The sequence below is a fragment of the Sminthopsis crassicaudata genome, chromosome 5, assembly GCF_048593235.1.
Source record: "Sminthopsis crassicaudata isolate SCR6 chromosome 5, ASM4859323v1, whole genome shotgun sequence".
NCBI lineage: Eukaryota > Metazoa > Chordata > Mammalia > Dasyuromorphia > Dasyuridae > Sminthopsis > Sminthopsis crassicaudata.
In genome coordinates, this window is record NC_133621.1 from 14,441,540 (window position 1) to 14,458,196 (window position 16,657).

Below are 16,657 nucleotides of genomic sequence, written 5' to 3' on the forward strand. Positions count from 1 at the left end.
TAACTGGGGATCTGTGATAGTTTTCACCCACGCTAGCCACAAGGTGCAGGGGCCACCCTGGAGGTCAGCAGTGTCCCTTATCTGGAGAGGAGGAAGGTGGTGAAAAGGGAGATTCTGGGGAGACCAAAAGCCCGTTGCAATGGCTCTTTAGTGTGGCCTGCCGCATGCTCTCCAAAGGCCTCTCCAGCAAGGTCATACTTTAGCTGCAAGGCCATGTGGCCCCCAAGGTCGATGTTGTCCCTCTCTTCACAAGGAAGGACCTCAGCTTGAGGGGGTTTTTAGCTCTCAGTCTGATTCTTACACGGCCCCCTTCTGAGAATGAAAGCTCTTTGAGGAAAGGACAGTGATTTTCTCAAAAGTCCGCTTCCACCCCTTTGTACCTGGCACTTAGTGGATGCTGGACTCAGCCAGCCCATCCCACTTTGGGATACCCCTTTTTAAATATTTCATTTTTTCCCCAATTATATGAAAAGCACAACCAGGATGTTTCAAAGGAAATTTCAACTCCAGTCTCCCTAATGTCAAGGCCAGCTCTCTCAGCAATAATAATAATGAAAAGAGAAAAACTGAGCTTCCAAGTTTTCAGTTCTGTTTCCCCACACAGGTAAGTGATTGCCCTTGCTGGAGCATGTTTCATATTTCTTCTGGTTATCAGACTTTTTCAAATAACAGAGCAATTAATCATAGATTTAAGACCTAGAGGGCACTTTGGGGGTCATCCGATCTAATCTTAACCCCATTTCTCTTTCAAAAGGCACAAATATTAGCTAACCATGTGCCACCAAGTTTGGTTGGTAACTCATATATGTAGTTTTTATATTTAATCCATGGATTGGATCCAACAGACTGAAGAGATCTGATTTATCAAAACATAATAAATTAAGAAAATAAAGGAAGATTTTTAAACTATGTTCTAGGGAGCTTGGAGGACATATCTCTAACTTAGAAGAGACTCTAAATGATAAGACAATTTATAGGCAACTCCTGCTGAGACTTTTATGAATTATAACTTAAGGAGTATCACTTGACCCAGTAAAAGCCTCCTTTTCCTCATCTTTGAGCTAAGAAGATACTAGAAGAGGGAGTGGTTCACTCTTTTTTGTGTCATGGATTCTTCCTCTCTACCTTCCATCTTTATGGTTTCAAATCATTTAAAGGAATCTTAAATTTCAGTTAGAGATGAATTAATGTAAAGATGTCATTTTCTCCCCCATGGAAGTTCTTGAAGTCTGTCTACGAATCCTTTGGGGATTTTTGAACCTTGTGAAAGTAATCTTTAAAATCCCATGTTTTCAGAAATGAAAAAAATGGTACATTGGGATTAAATGGGCCTGCATTCAAATCCAACCTCTTCTACTTACTCTAGGTAGGACTATGGGCCTGTTCTCTGCAAAGTGAGGGGAGTAAGACCTGCTCTGAAAGCCCCTTCCTGCCTGACACCTAAGATCTGATAGTGACCAAAATGGGCAGAGTCAGAAACCCCACCTTGCTGTTACAGGCTCTCCAGGTAGGGAGATAAAGCAGTACCTTCAGAGGATAGACCCACACCTGTCTCTTTGGCCAGTGTTCAACAAGCACTCTAATAATCATTTATTCAGTGGGGGCTGAATTAATGTGTGCCCACAGATTGCTAAGCAACGCTTGGTGCTACTTGTGGAAAGTGGCATCTTGATGGATGCTGGGTTGAAGGGCCAGGTTCTGGGTATGTGAGCTCTTGGGCACTGGACCTCGGCCATACCCCGGCCACGAGGCTCCTTTTGCTTTTGGTCAGGGAACCTGGACTTCGCCTTTGACTGGGGTTTGTGGTTTGGACTGAGGTCTCTTCGATCTAGGTGGTGCAGTGGATGGAGCACCAGGGCTGAAGTTAGGAACCTGAGTTCAAATCCAGCCTCAGACACTTGACTAGCTGAGTAGCCATTTCACCCTGTTTAACTCAGTTTCTTCATCTGTAAAATGGGCTGGAGAAAGAAATGGTGAAATCACTCCAGTACCTTTCCCAAGAAACTCCCAGCTCTATGATCTGGGACTAAATGGCTGGTCCTATTAATACAAATTAAAAGGAAAATAAGAAGGCTCTTCAGCTGGAGTAGAATTGTGTAGGAGGGAAAGGGGTTCATCATCAGAGAGCACTTGCAAGCAAATGGCTTCTTAAATAATTTCTGCTGTCAAAAAAAAAAAAAAAAAAAAAATCAGGCAGAGCAGGGATTCCTCCCTGAGAAGAAATGCCTTCCCCTGCTGCAGATTTGCACCTGTTCCAGGCTAACTGCCCTGGCCTGCAGAGAATGGGGGCCCCTCCCACCCGCACACCAAGGGGGAACATTCCCTTCAAGGCTCGTCATCATGCAAGGTCTTCAAAGGAGGCTGGCCAGAGTCTGGGACACTGAACTTTATTGCTTTGCCCAGGATCTCAAAGGAAGGTCTGGAACTCCGGGCTCTGCAGGTCCTGGCCAGAAGATGGGCCAAAAGCCCCCTACATGTTTCCCAGCCCCTTCCTCTATTTCATTGCTCCTCCATAATTCCTGTACTTTAGGGACTTTTGTTCCCTTCTCCCCCCCAATCTGTAAAGTTCTCCCTCTCCACCTCCACTTCCAGGAAGTTCCTTCTAGGTTCTAGGTTCCACTGAAAAACCACCTAGAGGTGCTAGCCATGGCCAAGAACAAGAGATTGGACTCCTTGGTAACTAATGCCTCTGGGAGTCGCTCTCGACCCTCTCAGATCAAACTGGATTCAGTTTTGTAAAAATACTAACTAGCATTTATTTATATGGCACTTTACATACATGTCAGCTCATTTGATCCTTACAGAAGGATGAGACATATGTGTTATTATTATTATTTTGTGTAACTTCACATGGCTTTTGTTAACAGGGCTGGTGGTGGGAATAAGGAAATGAGCCTGGAACTCAAAAGTTTTAAAAGCAAATGTACAAAAAATGTTTTAAATTTAATTGGGCAAAATACTGAATAAATAAATTAAGAAATGATAAAGTTAAGGAAACTGAGACAAAGTTAAGGTACTTGTCCAGAGTGTCTGACAGCAGCAGTGTCACCTGACTGCTGCTGTATTCCACTCTGTTCAATTCAATGCCACAAAGTTTTATTATCCTATGGAAGGCACTGAGGAAAGACAGAGTGGACGTTCTCGTGGAGGAAATTCTATATGCTAAAAGGCCAGAAAACTTAGACTCTAGTCCAAGTCAGTCCTTTGGTGGGTAGAGCCTGAATCAGCAGGAAAATCAGGCATGAACAGTCTCTCGCTTTCCTGATGGTGGTCCCCGAGCTGAGCCTTGGAGGTAGTGAGGGATTTCAGTGACAGAGGTGGAAGGAGCCTTCCACACAAGGAGGGCACCTTGGACAAAGTCATGGTGTCTGGAGATGGATGATTTTATACTAGTTTGTTACATGGGCTAGAATATAGAGCTCAGGAGAGGAATCTGTTCTTGCCTTTGAGGCAATAGGAAGCTACTGAATCTTTTTGGAGGGGAAGGGGGATTCCTGCTCTAGAAAAGTGTCAGTGAGGTGACCATTTTGATATCTGGTTTATTTTTTGGGAAATTTAATTGGTTTCTTTGACTGGTTTATTTTTAATTGGAAATTTAACCCTTTCCATCCCAATTACCCCATGGGTGACATTTCCCTTATAACCTGCACAAAAGGATTGGGGTATTTGCAGAGTAAAAGATGGTTAAGATTTCATAGTTTCCTGTCAGTTAATTATAAAAGCAAGCTAGTTTCTTCTTCTTTTTTTTTTTTTAATAGCTTTTTGTTTACAAAACATATGCATGGGTAATTTTTCAACATTGACCCTTGCAAAACCTTGTGTTCCAAATTTTCCCCTCCTTCCCCCCATCCCCTCTCCTAGATGGCAGGTAGTCCTAATATATATATATATAGATAGTCCTATATTTAATGCATTCATGTTAAATATGTTAAAATGTATGTTAAATCCAATATATGTATATATATTTATAAAGTTATCTTGCTGCACAAGATAAATGAGATCTAGAAAGAAAAAAACCTGAGAAGGAAAACAAAAATGCAAACAAACAGTAACATAAAGAGTAGAAATGCTAGGTTGTGATCCACACTCTATTCCCACAGTCCTCTCTCTGGGTGCAGATGGCTCTCTTCATCACTGTACAAGTGGAACTGGTTTGAATCATCTCATCGTTAAAGAGCCCCGTCCATCAGAATGATCGTCTTATAGTCTTCTTGTTTCCATATACAATGATTTCCTGGTTCTGCTCATTTCACTTAACCTCAATTCATGTAAGTCTCTAAAATCCTCCTGTTGGTCATTTCTTAACAGAACAATAATATCCCATAACATTCATATCCCATAACTTCTTCAGCCATTCCCCCACTGATGGGCAGCCACTCAGTTTCCAGTTTCTAGCCACCACAAAAAGGGCTGCCACAAACATTCTTTTTTTTTTTTTTTTGAGGCTGGGGTTAAGTGACTTGCCCAGGGTCACACAGCTAGTAAGTCTTAAGTGTCTGAGACCAGATTTGAACTCGGGTCCTCCTGAATTCAAAGCTGGTGCTCTATCCACTGCGCCACCTAGCTGCCCCCTGCCACAAACATTCTTGCACATACAGGTCCCTTTCCCTTCTTTAAGATCGGGATATAGGCCCAGTAGAGACACTGCTGGAGCAAAGGAGAAATACCAATTTTCATTATGAAATCTTAGGAATATTCTTCTTTGGGAAGCCACATCTGGCCCCAGAATACACAGGAGTCCTGGATATTCGTGCAGGAATGTCTGAGGCTGCTGAGCTGGGCATTATATCTCGGGGCCCTTCCAGCTGGGGACATTAGGCCCCAAGCACAGAAAGAAAAGCTTCTGGCTCTGATTACGCCACTGGCCTATCCCTGCAGCCCCTTTTCAGATCCCTTCATGTCTGCACATATTAATCAATGCTTGCTGATTTGGTGGGGATGGACTGTTTAGGCCAAAGTAAAAGTCCTTTATCCCCAACAGCTGGCTTGCTGCCTACACTTGCTGATAGCACAGCCCCAACCCTGCAAAACTGAGTTTGGAAGTGGGAAAATTCATGTCTACAGTTGGATTGGATGGATGGATGGATAGACGAATGGACAGACAGATGGATGGATGGATGGAAGGACAGACAGACACATGGATTGGATGGATGGATGGATGGACGAATGGACGGATTGGATAGATGGATGGATGGATGGAAGGACAGACAGACACATGGATTGGATGGATGGATGGATGGACGAATGGACGGATTGGATAGATGAATGGATGGATGGAAGGACGGACAGACACATGGATTGGATGGATGGATGGATAGACGAATGGACAGACAGATGGATGGATGGATGGAAGGACAGACAGACACATGGATTGGATGGATGGATGGATGGATGGATGGATGGATGGATGGACGGATTGGATAGATGGATGGATGGATGGATGGATGGATGGATGGATGGATGGACGGATTGGATAGATGGATGGATGGATGGAAGGACGGACAGACATATGGATTGGATGGATGGATGGATAGACGAATGGACAGACAGATGGATGGATGGATGGAAGGACAGACAGACACATGGATTGGATGGATGGATGGATGGATGGATGGATGGATGGATGGATGGACGGATTGGATAGATGGATGGATGGATGGAAGGACGGACAGACATATGGATTGGATGGATGGATGGATAGACGAATGGACAGACACATGGATTGGATGGATGGATGGATGGATGGACAGCATGCACAATAAAACACTCAGATGCTAGACAATATTTGGACATTCCTGTGCAGACTGTGGATTCCTCACTGAAGGCCCCCGTGCTTCCAGAGGTCTGGCTTTGTAGTTATGAAATCTGGCATCAAACCCCAGCAATGTTCCTCAGTGAATATTCAGCGACCTTGTATCTCTTCTCCAATTTAAGTCCTAGTATCCCCATCTATAAGTTGAGCAGGTTTGAACTCCGTGAAGGCTTAAGTCCCTTGCACATGGAAATTTGTGACCCAGTGAATCTGGCCTCTCATACTTGCTAGCCGTGTGGCTGTGGACAAGTGACTTCCCCTCCCAGAAGCTCAGTGTCTTTATCTATAAAATGAAGATAATTGTTCCCGGAGCCCTCCCTCGCCTCCTGGGATAGCCTCCAAGGAGATCCTGGACGTGAAGCATTTTGCAGAACTTGAAGCTTTATAACGCTGTGGAGGAAAGGGGAGAGGAAAACAGACAGTTCCTGCTTTAGTCTGTCTCCAACCTATCTTTTTGAAGGAATTCAGACAAAAACAGGGATGAAACACGTTCCTTTCCGCCCTTATTTGGGATTCTTAGGCTCAGATCCGTGAGTTTTCACCTCACCTGGCCTAGAAAAAGTCTCAAAGTCACAGCCATTTCCAGATAGTTAACATAAGCACTGAAAGCTCTGGGCCAGGCCAGGTGTTAAGCACTGGTAATATAAATACTAAAAGGAAGCACCAGCCCTGCCCCCAGAAGCAGGCCATCTAATGAGAAATAATACAAGGAAGCTGAGGAGTGGGGGATGGGCAGGGGAGGGTACCTGGCTTTGGGGAAATCTAAGAAATCCAAAATGAATTCTTCTGGGTGGGAAATGAGATGGCTGCTCCAGCCCACTTCCTGAAAAGGAGACTTGTTGGCTCCGCCCCCATCGGAGGGGTAGAGGATACTGGTGAGGGAGCAAGGTTGATGGGATGAGGGGGTGGGGGAGGACCCCAGAGATTCCCGGGCCATACTAGGCTGGGGCTGGGCCTGAGCACGGCTCGGCCTGCCTCCCTGCATGCATCGTTCTCTCCTCTCACTAGAATGTTTTTCCCTCGGTATCCCCGATGATCACAACGCCTTAGCGGTCTTTCCTTCATAGGTAACGTTCTGTAGTCTATGGAAGATAAACCAGCTGGTTTGTTGTCATTGGATAGAAGTATCACCTGTCTGCCTCCTCTCGGAAGGCATCTTGGGCACAAGATTATCATGATTAAAATGATTATTGCTCCCTCCACTGTTTGCAGTAGGAAGCCACCATGGGTCCAGGTGCTGTGACCAGGGCTTGCCACTGTACCTTCCTCGGCCCACATCTGGGCCACGTGGGCTACAGGTCCCCCAGTGACCGGACCACTCTAGCGCCTACTGGGAGTCCCAGCTTCTCCTGGAACGGAGGTTCTCCACAAGCTGTGAAGTGGACTTCTGCTCAAGGAGAAAGAAATAAGGCTCCCATTGATTTCTTGAATGATCCCTAAAGTTTGGCAGACTTCCCAGGCTGACGGGGCTGTCAGACCCCCCAACTAATGCTCTTTGCTTATTGATTTATGTTACAGGCTTGCAGATTACCAATGGGAATGCAAGCTTTGTGGTGGGGGGGAAGAGGGCAAACTCAGAGCTGAGCTGCATCAAAAGCAGCAAATTCACCTGACTTGAAACCACCACAGTCAGCTGCCCCCTCAGCCTTCGGCAGCCTCGCCCCCTTCTTGCACTGGGGAGTCCGGTCAGGGCCTCCATTTTGGAAATGGGCCCAAGCTTCATGCCCCTCTCAGCTGTGCTGCCCTTGCTCTACCTCTTCCCTTTTCAGCTGGCTTCCTCTCCTGGGTTATCTTCCCTGTAAACTAGGGTTAAGTGACTCGGCCAAAGCCACACAACTACTGGGCTGGGGTTGGATTTGAACTCATGAAGATTGGAGTTCCTGATTCCAAGCCCTGGGCTCCGTGCATTAAGTTGTGAAAACTAGCTAACTACATTTGGCAAGACCCAGACATGAGCTCTGCAGGCAGCACACACTGAAGAAATAGTCCTAGATTTCTGGCCTGAGAGGTGGGTGCAAATCCCCACTCTACTACCCAGGTGTCTTAGATCCAGTTCTAAAGCTATAGGCTCAGAGATAGCCCAGAGTAAACTCTGACTTGGAGGAACAAGTCAAAATTCGCCATAAACCTTTAGGATTAAATCCAGCCCTACAGGAACTCCAAGTGTAGTGGGACTCCGGCCACAGGTTATATATATACTAATTCCTTCCCAGGTTCTCTCCACTGCCTTTCACACACCCTCTGGGTCATTCTGCATATGAATTTTCTTGTCCCAGTGACTCATTTCTCTCTATCTTACAAGGAACAAAAGAAAACTCAATCAGATTGACAGTTAGGGAAGCATATTAAATCCCTTCTCTTTTTTTTTTTTTTTTTTTTTAGAATTAAGAAATATTACTTCTCTGATCTAAAAACCCTTTCCAGGTTTTTCCCAGTTTGAAAATATATAAAAATATTGGATTTAACATAACATGTTTAACCTATATTGAATTGCTTGCCATCTAGGGGAGGGGATGAGGGAAGGAGGAGAAAATCTGAAACACAAGGCTATGCAAGAATCAATGTTGTCAAATTATCTGTGCATGTGTTTTGAAAATAAAAGGCTTTATTTAAAAAAATAATAATATTATTATTATCTAGAACAACTCCTATATTCCAGTGTCTAACACAGAGACTTGCATGAAATAAGTGTTTACTTAGTACATGTTTATTAAAAGCTGAAAGATTCTTAAAAAATATATTAAAAGTAAAGACTAGGGGCAGCAAGGTGATTCAGTGGATAGACCACTAGCCCTGAATTCAGGAGGACCTGAATTCAAATCTGGTCTCAGACACTGAACACTTCCTACCTGTGTTACCCTGGGCAAGTCACTTATCCCCAGCCTCAGAAAAAAAAAAAAAAAGTAAAGACTAACCATAAAATCCCAGAGAATGGTTAAAGAGTGAGGATAATGATTACTGGAAAGGAGATGATTTCAGGCCTTGACTAAGTGATCCAGGAAGAACTGAAGGGAGAGTATGGTGGAAGGGAGAGTTTTTAACCCCAAACTGTGCTTAATCTATTATGATCTTTTCCCCATTCTATATATGTTAGCTACATTGTCTTGGGACAGAGAGAATGGGTGATTCTGTCCACTCAAACATGTGTCTCTGCAAGCTAGAAGTGTTTGGGTTTAAAATTAAGTTCAATGAAATAGAGTCATCTCAGGCAACCTTGTACCCACATTGCACAGTATTAATATTTTTCTTCAATACTACTGACCTCAATAAGTTTACCTCCAGTGAGTGAAATCACAAAAATCCAAGTCACAAATATTTATTCCATTCACATTATGGTGTAGGAGTTAGGGTCAGAGAGACAAAAATCCTCCTGAGGAGATTAGAGTCTTCTGGGAGCAGAGGACATGTATTCTGATAAAGAAACAGACTAATTCTAAGTAATTCCAAGTTCATTAAGGATGGGGGGAGAGGCATTAGGAGGGCACTTAGTAATAGCTTCTAGTAGTAAGTAGAACCTGAGCTAGCCTCTCAGGGGAATTAGAGATTTCTGACTTGAGGGACATGTTGTCTATTCCAAATGACTACAGGCAACAGAAGGGATGTCATGTGTGACCAAGAGCTAGCACGAAGGCTTTTTAATTGTTTGCTTGCATTTTATTTTCTTTTTCATTTTTTCCCTTTTTGATCTGAGTTTCCTTATGCACCATGATAATTGTGGAGATCGGAGGTGAACAGAGAGATTGGGGCAGGAAAGGTAGATTTAAGAGATGGTTATTAAACCCCTGGGAATTAATGAATCACCAGGTGAAGTAACTTAAAGGAAGACGGGCAGAGGGCCCGGGATAGAACCCTGAGGGGCCCCTAAGATTAGAGGGTGTTATCTGAAGGAGAATCCAGTAAAGGAGACAAAAAAGGAGGGGAGAAAGAGATAGGAGATACAGGAGAGGGAAGAGTTCCCCCAATCTAGAGAAAATAGAGTATCTGGGGCCAGTGTCCCAAACTGCTTCAAAAGGATTTGTAGATTTAGATCATCTCTGAATCAAGAAGCAAAGATTTTATGATTATGCCATTGACTAGCCGGCTAAATTCAAAAAGGGAGTTATTGATTAACAAGGACAAAGACTCGGGCTAAGTTCCCTATTGGAACTCACCATTAACAAAGAGGAAGCCGACAGAAGGCAAGTTCTTAATGAACTTGCTATTGTGGGGCTGAGAAGGGCCAAAGTTCCTAAAAGGAGTTCGTACAGAAGTCTGTTCTTTTATAGGTTGACAACTCTAGCCCTTTGGATTGTATACAGTAACCATGAGGTCCTGATAATTTTGTCAATGCACTTAAGGACAACAAAAAGGCCCAAGATAAATTAAATCAGGGCCCTTCCCAGCTAGTCTCAGGGAGTAGCTTGACTTCCCGATGGTTTGCAATAATTCAGGCCCTCTCCTAGTTAATGCATCTCCCTGCGGCCCACTTAGCTACCTAGCACCTGGGGTCTTTTTGCTGGGGTTTTATTTATCCCATCAGTTTCAAGGAGGAAAGAGAGACCAACTGTCCAAGGCTGCAGAGCTCAAGGAGCCCGAGGATGAGCAAAGACCACTGGATGTGGGGACGGGTCACTTTTTGGAGAGAGCAGTTTCAGTGGAGTTAGGCCTCTGAGAGGAGATGAGGAAGAACAAATGATCTCAATATTTTCTATAAATATGAGCTCTCTCTTGAGGTGGGGGGAGGAGAGTCATGAGAGGCTTAAGGAGGAATCAGAAGGTTTGGAGGAGCCATTGTGGGGGGCTTAGTAAAGAGAGTAGTAAGATTGCCTAGCCACGGTGAAGGCCCAGTTGAGGTTATGAAATAAATTTGTAGTGAAATCAATCAGAATGATTGCATGATTTTAGCTGCTTTCGTCAGCAGCATATGGTAGGAATGAAGACCCTAAATGATGGAAATGATTCAAATCTGGCTGGGAGTCATTGGCAGTATTAGGGATTTAGGGATTCAAGAGAGGAAGACAGTAGAGTTGGTTTGTGTGGTACGAAAATGGTGAGGGGTCACCATTTATATAAAAAAGCTGGAGAGAGCTCTAGAGAAAAGCAAAGTTTATTGTACATTCTCGCGAGAAGGGCGTCCCACTCTTCGAGTAGACTATGGAAGAGAGGAAGCGCCTCCTGTGGGCAGGACAGCACCTTTAATCCCTAACGCAAAACGCCCCCTCCCACCACTGACCCTCATCCTCATTGGCTGAGAGTCTTACATTCTAAACGCGAGATCTACCCATGAAATTGAACTTGACCAATAAGTACATAGTTGCCCATATTTGGATGAAATAGGGAGATGTCATAGGAGGGGAAGGCAATGCCCTTCAGAGTCCTTCAGGCCTACTCGAACTCTGAAGTAGATGAAGCCTTACTGTCTTGAAAGATCTCACCTCATCAGATGGGGAGAAAAGGAGAGAGTCCTTAGTGCTGAGAAGATGGCCTGGGAGACATCTTAAACCCAACATAAAATGAAACTCCTCTGAAGAAGGGAGGAAAATTTGGAACTCAAATTTTTTGTTAAAATGCCAACTGTTGTTAAGACCTACTTATTTAAGGGCAGCGAGGTGGTACAGTGGATAGAGCACTAGCCCTGAATTCAGGAGGACCTGAGTTTAAATGTGGCCTCAGACACTTAACACTTCCTAGCTGTGTGACCCTGGGCAAGTCACTTAACCCCAGCCTCAGGGGAAAAAAATTAAAAAAGACCTATCTATTTAACCCTTGTTAAAACTCTCCTTGTGTACCCCCTTTTTTCTTCTGACACTGCCCCCACCCTGATGCAGGCCTTCATCACTTATATTTTTGCAACAGCCCCTGGTGGGTGGTCTGCCTGTCTCAAACCCCTCCCCTCCAGTCACTTCTCTATTAAGCCACCAATGTAATTTCCCTAAAACACAGGTTCAATCATGTTGGCTCCTTACTCAATAAATCCCAGTGACTCCTCTTTGCTTCTAGGATCAATAGGAAACACTCTATTTGGCATTCAGAGCCCTTCATAACCTAGCCCCATTCTGCAGAGGAGGTCCTGGGCTTTTGCTGAGAGGGACTGAAGCCCAGATAAGATAATACTCCCAGAGGCAAGCGGGGAAGGACAAAGGTGGGATCAGCTGGGACTTAGGTGAGCCTTTTGTTTTTAAGTAGGTCTTTTGTTCCAGTGGAGTTTCATTACCGTCCAGCCTTGGAAACCCCACCCTACTATATCCAATCAAAAAAACTAGTTAGGACATCAACTCCCCTCCCCCAGGTTAAATTTCCCCATAAGATAAACCTGCCCTTGGCCTCTGCCACCTTTGCTGAAGTCCCTTTTTAGCCCTCAATGGGGTACTCTGCCTCGTGGGGTCTTTCTCCTTGTTATAGCTAACTCTAAAAGTGCTAAGGTTAACCCCCCAGTCAATGGTGTAAGCCCCTTCCCTTGGTAACCCTTTTTGGAGTTAGCCTGCCAATCAAAGATGTACTTCCACCTCATGGCATATTTCCTTTCTTTTGGTTACTTGTGAGAACTCTGTTAAAAACCCCTTTCACTGCTAACATATTGTTTCTCTCAAACTCATTTCATATTTACCACTCAGATGTCTGTTTTTCTCCTCATTTTGTCCATTATCTCCTCTTGTAAAAAATAAAGGTACCTTTTGGCAAAGAGAATGCTGTTGTGGATTCTTCACCTGTTCCCTGTGCTTCCTGTTTCAAACTAGGAATTGCTACCCTGATCCCATCACTACCTTTCCATTATCACCTAAATACCGGCTATATATTCTTTGGTCCAGAGATACTGGCCTCCTGGCTCTTCCATGAACAAGACCCTCCTCCATCTCTCTGCTTTGGACATTTTTTCTCCCGTCTCCCACACCACAAAGACCTTCTCCCACTGTTGTGCCATAGTTCTCTTTTAATATCGTGACTCAGTTTCCCCAATTGTCCTATTCAGTTACTCTGCCACAGGTTGTAACCATTCCCTCCTAATGTTTGATAGGATAAAGGTCTTATATCTTAGACTTTAGGCTATACTTGTTCCCTCTTAATGTTTGATGGGATAAATGTCTTTGTCCATTTTAGACATCATTAGACTATCAGGAGCCTCTCCAGTACCTCCCATTATGTCATCCTAGGTGCCTCTCCCCATCAGGTCAGCTCCATCCAGGTACCTCCCCCATTATGTCATTGTTCTTGTTACCCTATAAGAGAATCTTGTATAGGACCTTCACTGCTGGATTCTTTGAGACCACACTCTCCTTCAGCCCTGGGACCAAACCATGGATCCATTTGGTCCCAGTAATTCTCTCCATTAAATTAATTATTAAATTGTTCTCTAATCTCTATCTTGCTCAGTTTCCCCAGCATTACACCACCCACCACTCTCTCTGGCTTCCTTTAAATCTCAGCTAAGCCCAGAAAGAACACTGTGGGGCCTGTGGGGAGCACCACACAGTATTTTCACCTTTTTAATTGTTTGCTTGCATTTAATTTTCTTTCTCCTTTTTTTTCCCTTTTTAATCTGATTTTTGTTGTGCACCAGGATAATTGTAGAAATACATATAGAAGAATTGCACATGTTTAACATTGGATTACTTGCCATCTAGGGAAGAGAGTGGGAGGAAGCGAGGGAAAAAAATTGAACACAAGGTTTTGCAAAGGTTAATGTTGAAAAAGCTTTAATAAAAAACATCTCAGCTAAAATCCCATTTTCTAGAGGGAGCCTTTCCCCAACCCCCCTAATTATAATGGCTTCTTTCTGTTCATTACTTCTCATATATCCTATATATAGCTTATTTTAACCTATGTTTGCTTGCTGGCTTCCCCAGGATTGTAAACTCCTTCAGCGCACAAAAGGTCTTTTGTATCCTTAGCACTTAACACTGTGCTTGGCAAATAGAAGCTTAATAAATGTTTATTCATTCTGACTAATAAATGTGGATTGGTGGATTGATAGGAAATAAGTAAATCTATGGGGGTAAATCAGATCACCAAGAAAGAAGGTTGATAATAGCCTCATTCAGTGGAAAGGGAGCTTGGGTCCTTTTCTTTGCAATGAGGAGGCCATGCAGTAAGCCTCTGGGTAGGGAGAAGCCTCAGACATTTCCCATCTGGGCCAACACATAAACCATGACTATTTTTTTGCTTTTAGATGAAACAGCAGCTGACTCGGCTGGGACCTTCGGAGCTTTAAAAGGTCAGTGAGATCCCAGATACTGGATTGTATACTCCACTGTGGAAGGAAGGGCCTGCAATCGGCCAGCAATGGATTGAGGGCAGCCAGGAAGGAGAACTTGACCCATTTATTGGTTCTGCCTCTTTCAGATGTGCAGGGAATTGGAAAAGGGGCAGCAAATACATTACAGTAAAGGTTCTAAGGCTGAGCTCACTCTATTCTGGTCCAAAGGCGAGTATGGCTTCAGGGATGGGGAAATGTTGGGTAAATTCTGTTCTTGCTATAACCTTTCAGTAAATGTCTGTAAAAAGCTAAAGAAATATGGCTTAGCTGTTGGATACCTGTGACCTTAAATTCCCGATCCCTCCGTGGTTCAATTTCATCATCTATAAAAGGGTGGGTTTGAATTAAATGACCTCTGAGCTCCCTTCTCACTTTAGAACATTGGGCCTAATTTTTTTTTTTTTTTTTTAAGAATTACTTCCAAAAATTAAATGGAATCCAAGAAACGTAGAACATCTGACTCATTGTCTAAAAGGCACATTTGGAAGCAGGACAAATTATGTAAATCTCTTCTTTTTTACTTTCCGGCTAAAAGCTTCAAATGATTTATTGTCACCTCCCTTGGCAGTTCTGGGACATTTTAACTGGATGCTGAAGACTGCAGTCAAGAGTAGGGATCAATGTTTATAATATCCCTCTCATCTACTTTCCATCCCTCATGGTTCATTAGCTATGTGGGCTGCATTTTACTTTTCTCAACTTCGCTGCTGACTTTTTTGTGCATTATTATTCATTTCCACCTTTTCTGTGAATCTGGACCGTTAGAAAAAGATTTGTAATGGGATGTTAACTGGAATGTGGAGGCAAAGAGATGACACCTGAGTTGTCGAGGGCCAGAACTCTGGAGAAGTCTACTGGAAACAAAGTGTTAACTCAGAGGAATTGATGGGATGATGGTTCTCTAGTTTACATATACTTAGTACTTAGTGTGGTGATGTAATGTTCTTTAAGTTCACTCATATTCAGTATGCTGCAATGATGTAATTGTAATCGAGTGTGTAAGGAGCAACAAGGACTGGCAGAGAGACATTCCATCTCCCACCATGCCGGTTGTTCTCCTGCCTCCTGCATTCCTCCACCGAGACCAAGGCCCATCAGAAGGTCCCCCAGAAAGTTAGCCCGGCCCCAGGAGAAGGAGACAGACTGTGAAGGAGATAGTAAAGACTTTGAACTTTATTCCTGACCATTCTTGTGGTGATTATTCTGCTGAAACCAAGGCCCATTTGGACCTCCAGAGAGCTAGCCGGGACATTACGCTGGTCCCATCAAACACCATTCCACTCTTGCATGCGGGTACATAACTGGCCCAGCTTCCCTCAGGGGGAGCATTTTCTTCAGATCACACTGTATCTTAGCTACCAAAGAGACTTGATTAAAGTCAGTCTTATCAGCATCAACAGGATCCGGCAGCTAGGTTCCAGCCACACAGGGATAATTTAATAACCCTCACTCCCATCTCTGTGGCTTTTCACAAACGGCTTTGTTTGATCAAAAAGCTGAGTCCTCCTCATATCTACTTAGAATACATCACTTTTTTACCGGCTCTCATATCACATTCAAGAGGCCTACCTGGATCATCGCCCCTTTCCATTTGCTAGTGCTTTCCAACCAATAATTGCTTTTTTAAAAAGATTTTTTTTCAGTGATCAAACATTTATTTTTCTCTCTCTCACTGAAAAGAAAAAGAGACAAAGAGATGGGAAGAGAGAGATTTGTTTTCATTTTAATTCTTAATTTAGAGCATATAAAAAATAAAGGTAGAGATAGCTTGAGTTTCTTTTGCTGGAAACTGCCTATTAATATTCATAAACCAGTGGTTCTCAAACTATTTGGTCTCAGGACCCCTTTACCCTCTTAAAAATGATTAAGGAGCCCCTCTTGCCAAGAGCTCTTGTTTATGTGAAAGGTAGTTATAAGTATCTTATTAGGAATTAAAATATCTCAGTGTTATTATAAAAATAGTTTTTAGCCTATTGGTTGCCTAAAAGGGTATTTGGGTCTTCCCAGAGTCATTAGACCACACTTTGAGAACCCCTTCCTCTGACCATTTGTCAGATAGGGAATGATTCTTGTTTTCATAGATTTGAATCAATTTCTAATATATTTTGGAAAAAAAGATTTTTATCAGAGAAACTTGCTGCAAAGATATTTTCCCCTAATTAACTGATTCTCTTTTAATCTTGGCTGTTTGGGATTTCCTTGTAGAAAACCTTTTTGATTTTATGCAATCAAAATTGTCCATTTTATCTTCTGTGATCTTTGTTCCTCATTTGGTCATGAGCTCTTCGATTTGCATAGATTCAGAAGGTAATTTCTTTGTTCCTCTGATTTGTTTATGAAGTGACCCTTTAAAAGTAGGTTATCTATCCATTTGTAGCTCAGCTTGACACAAGCGATGTAGGGCTAAACCTAATTTTGCCAGACTGCTTCCCAATTTTCCTAAAGCCCCACCCCCTTCCCCTTTTTAACTGAATAATGAGCCCTTTCTCCAGGAGCTTCAGTTTTTGAATTTATATCCAACCCCATTGTGACCCCATTTGGGATTTTCTTGGTAAAACTCCTGGAGTAGTTGACCATTTCTTTCTCCAGCTCATTTTACAACTGAGGAAACC